Raw genomic sequence first — 4,659 nt, 5'->3', positions numbered from 1 at the left:
CCTAGTCCTTGAACGGACTATCAGGATCCCAAGATATTTCTTCTCTCCTTGCTTTCTGCCCCTTCTAGGTGGGTGGCCTTCTTTATCACCCAGTGTCTGCTTCTGTTGCACCACAGGCCAAGGCCAGTGGGACCTGAGGTCATGAGCTGAGGCCTGTGAAGCTATGAGTCCATATGCATCTCTCCTGCTAATAAGTTTGTTTCCTCAGGTGCTTTATCACACTGGTGGAAAGCTGGTTGAAACATCCTCCAAAAGTGCATCTTAGAAACTTAATCCACAGGACAGCAGTGACCAGAAGAGGGGTCTGCAGGGAGATATTTACTTCCTGATAGCCTCTGCCTCAGGGAAGGAGGAATGTGAACATTGAAAGGGCATAAGGAGAAATTTGATTTCTTTTTCTCCTGTGCTCTCCTGTTCTTCCTCCTTCTATAAGATGACAGGAAGAAGGCCCCCTAAACACCAGCACTCAGTCTTCCCAATCTCTAGAACTTTGCTTCTTCATAAATTACCCAGAATCCCATATTCTGTCACAGCAGCTCTGGCCTGAGCAACAACAGGGAGCAATCTAGTACATCTGAGCTCTGTGTCTAGTTTTGTTACTATTCTTTTGCGTTTTTTAAGGTGTGAGTGTGAGTCTGTGTGTATGTGTGTATGTGTGTATGTGTGTGTGTGTAACAAACCCAGGGCCTTGCATATGCCTGGCAATCATTCAGTCACTAAGATAAATCCCTAACCCTTTGTTTCCATTTTCCCCCTATTCCAAATCAGGGGTACAGAGGCTGACGGCAGCACCATGTATGAGTTAGAAGCAGCCAGGACAAAGTGTCATTCACCAAGACCAAAGGGACAAAATACACAAAACTCAACTGTACCGCCACATCCATACGGTGAAATACTTGAAGATACAAGCAAGCCCACAAATACAAATGCGTTAGTACCCAAAGAATCAATGTATGGGGATAGATTTGGCTAAAGAAGCACAAAATAGCCTAAAAACTGCAAACTTTTTTGAGCTTAGCCTGGCTGCTGAGGTAAATGGAAGGTTACCCCATATTGATGGGCCACCATGTCCCTTAAACAGTCTACACCCAAATTAGCACCTATGGAACCCCAGAATGCCTCAGTGCATTTGGAGAACAGGACGGACATTCATATGGAGTTACGAGGTAGTCGGACTATGACAATAATCCTGGGAGCCAGCCCAGTAGGATGACGCACCCCTCCTAATTCAAAGCATTTCAGATCAATCATCCATAAGCTCCAGTAAGGCTGTGGGTGTGCCTCATTGGTAGAGAGCTCACAGAGTATATATATAGAAGCCCCAGGTTCACCTCCTCCCAAAAACAAAAGCAAGCCACTAGGGTAGTAACGGCACAGGAAATTTAGACCCAGAAAGTGTGAGGCAGGCCAGGAAGACAGAGTCTGACAGCCCCTCCCCACACACCCAGGAACATAGCCAAGATGCCCGAATAGTGTAAAAGGACAATGGTGAATGGAAAAGGTGGAAAAACACCAACAAATGGTAAAAAACCAAACCAAACCAAACCAAACACCTTACTGAGGGACTGGAGATGGAGGCGGGCAGGCGGGGCAGCTGTGGGCACGGGCACACAGCATTGGTGGAACAGTCTCTTCCCTGGAGTGGGGCTGCTGGAGCTGTGTGAGCAGGCCATCCCGATTGTGAGGTCAGATGCGGCACCCTATGGTGTAGAGGAGGAGCAGCTTTGGGGGAGAATCTATGCAGTTCTGAGTGACAAGGGGCAGAGAGCAATGGACAACGGACGAGGGACAGTGGATGAAGAAGACTCCGCCGGCCTCAAGACTGGGATGCCTCGGGGAGGTTACTCTCTAAAGAGGTATGGCTAGAGGACAGCCAGGCTTTTGAAAAAACACACAAAGGCTCTGAAGGAGAGCTAAACGGCATGAAAGCAGGCCTGTCGGGCCTCGAGGGCGACGTGGATCGGATCACAGAGCCTGTGCTTTGTGTGCAGCAGGACACAGATGAACCCACGATAAGAAACGCCACGATAAGAAACTTTGACAATGGCTTCATCAAAGAGTTTAAACAGGAGGTGGATGCAAGCAGGAGGGCCCAGGAAGAGGCTAAAGAAACAGGGCTGAGCAGAAAGGAGCTGGGGCTGCAGGGAGGAGTGGGTAGCCCGAGAGCACTCATCCAGAGCAGATCAAAAGATCCGCAAAAGGAAACGGACAGGTTTTCCGGCTCAGATGGAAGCAAAATACTGCAAGCCTCCTGAAAGAGGGAAAATAACGGCTCTCAAAGAGGAAAAGAAATCACGGAGTTTTTCTCTTCCTGGGTCCTTCCGTGTCAGTGCTGCCCTGGTGGACAAGGGGAAGGCAGCCGTTAGCCTAACCTCTGAGAGAAGTTGTTTGTCCTGCCTAAAGCACATGGGTCACCTAAGCCAAGCGGGGGTCATCAACCTGATCTTAGCATTTCCCAGAATTCACCTGACATTGTGTGAGGGTGGGTGGCGGCCATGGTGGGGAGGGTGGATTTGACAACATTTGCTTCCGACGACCTTCTGCCCCGGGGGCTCCAGCTAGAGTATTAGTCTCTGTGGACTGCTTTCCCGGATGTGCGTGCACTGCAGAGGTTCCCTACCGACGGAGAACAGAGCTTGCTGAACAGCTGCTATCTACAGAAATGCTAGCGGGGTTTGGTCCTGCACACATCCTCTTTGTTCTGCTGTTAGGTTTGTCTTCTGTCCTTGCAGCAGGAGACAAGGGTGCTCATATTACTGCAAAGTTTTTGTGAGATAATATATAGCTAAATAAAGAGAAAACAAAACTAAACAAGCACAAAACCTTAAAGGAACTTTTGCATGCCATTGTCTCAACCGCTCACAGTCCTTAAGGGCAGAAGTCAAGGGGCTGAGCAGAGGACCCTGGTCTCTGCTCCTGTAACCAAGTGAAATGGAGTTGCAGCTTAAAAAAAAAAAAAGACCTACACGTTTTTCAGTCCCCATGTGTGCACTAGACTCCCTTGCAGGCCCCCAAATTACCTGCTAAACAAGACACCTACAGGTGGGATTACACCTGGGAACACTGGTGGTGATGATGGGCAGATCTGAGCTTTCCAACCCAGTTCCAGTGTACAAAGTAATGGGTATCGTTATGGCATTTTCTTCTGCCTCCTCCTATTTTAAAAATCACATTTATTTATTCCTCTATTTATTTATTTGTGTGACTATGCTTATGAGTGTGCACGGGCATGCCCCAAGAGAGCAGGTGGCGTACATGAACCCCGCAGTGCGAGTGTGGACGCCAGAGGACACGGGTTATTTTTATCTACCCCATGGGTCTTGGGGGTTGAACTCAGGCATGGCAGCAAGCACCTTTATCCAACAGGCCATCTTTCTGGCCCTGCTTCCTTTTTATTTTATTATATTTTCTTAATTAGAAGATTTGAATTTACATACTGAGAAAAAAAATGAAAGATGTCGAGGTTGACATAAAAATGGAACTCAGTGAGAACAGTTAATGTGTAGAACAGCACAACACTTTCAGTAGTGTTACTCACAGGAAGAGGAAATGGGTCAACAAGTATTTGAACAGCAGTTCCCAAAAGAGCAGATCCAGGAGCATAAGCAATCTCATAACTGATCAGATGTTTAATTTAATCACTCATGACTTTCAGGTTTTTAAAGACAGCAGAGATCATATTTACTGAGATTTAGCCATACCATAATATCTCTTCTTTCATCGATGCTTTCTAATCTGTCATCTTCTCTCTGTAAATCCTCCCCCCCCCGCCGCTTTTTAAATTTTGAGACAGAGTCTTACTATGTAGGCCAGGGTGTCCAGGAATTTCCTTTGTAGTCCAGGCTGGCCTCGAACTCACAGTGACCTCTGCCTCCTGAGTGCTGGAAATAGAAGTATGTGACATCACTCCCAGTCTTTTTTTTTTTTTTTTTTTTTTCTTTTGAGACAGGGTTTTTTTTTTTTTTTTTTTTTTTGTAGCCTTGGACTTGCTTTGTAGAGCAGACTGGCATCGAACTCACGGAGATCCTCCTATTTCTGCCTAGGATTAAAGGCATGCGCCATCGTGCCTGACTTGTTACCCTTTTTAATGCTGTTTCTGTACCACAGATCACAGGAACCGTGGCTGTCAGCGGCCACGTCTTTGCAATACATTTTTGCTTTCCCCACTCGCCTTGCTTTCTCTAATGCATCCACGGCACCTCGGCTCCTAGGCTTCAGCATCTGGGGGGTTTGAACATAATCTTTCTTAAGGAAGTGCCTTCCTAGCTGTATGTCCCAGTGAGGGCATTTAGACCTGCCATTTGCATAAGTAAGAAGTCATTTGTGCAGATGAAATGAGCAGTTACGTATGTGCAGACAGATCCTAATAGGTACCGTATGTGCCAGCCCCCCCTGGACCGATTGGTTATTAATGCAACAGATGGGGCAATTCAGCATTGGCACACTCCCCAGATGCCACCCTCCTCCTTCCAGGCCCGCATGCTTCTGGCATCCTCCACCTCTTTGTCTCTGCAGAGCGAGTGCTCTAAGAGGCATCCAACACTGGTCCTTAGTTCCAATGACAATGAAATTGCCATTTCCTTAATGAGGGTGCCACTGGGGAGACCCCACAGGTCCTTGCTGCTCCAGCCGCTCCAGCGAGGAAGGATGGGTTTCTAA

The 4,659-nt window shown here is 47.4% G+C and overlaps 1 pseudogene; it reads left to right on the top strand.

Moving 5' to 3' along the window:
• Positions 1-1,485: 1,485 nt before the first annotated feature.
• Positions 1,486-4,185, top strand: LOC110561266 (dnaJ homolog subfamily C member 9-like; annotated as a pseudogene).
• The last annotated feature ends 474 nt before the right edge of the window (positions 4,186-4,659 follow it).

Source organism: Meriones unguiculatus, chromosome 11, assembly GCF_030254825.1.
Source record: "Meriones unguiculatus strain TT.TT164.6M chromosome 11, Bangor_MerUng_6.1, whole genome shotgun sequence".
Classification (NCBI taxonomy): Eukaryota; Metazoa; Chordata; class Mammalia; order Rodentia; family Muridae; genus Meriones; species Meriones unguiculatus.
Note: the sequence above shows the minus strand (reverse complement) of the source record. Positions and strands in the feature narration are given on the sequence as shown.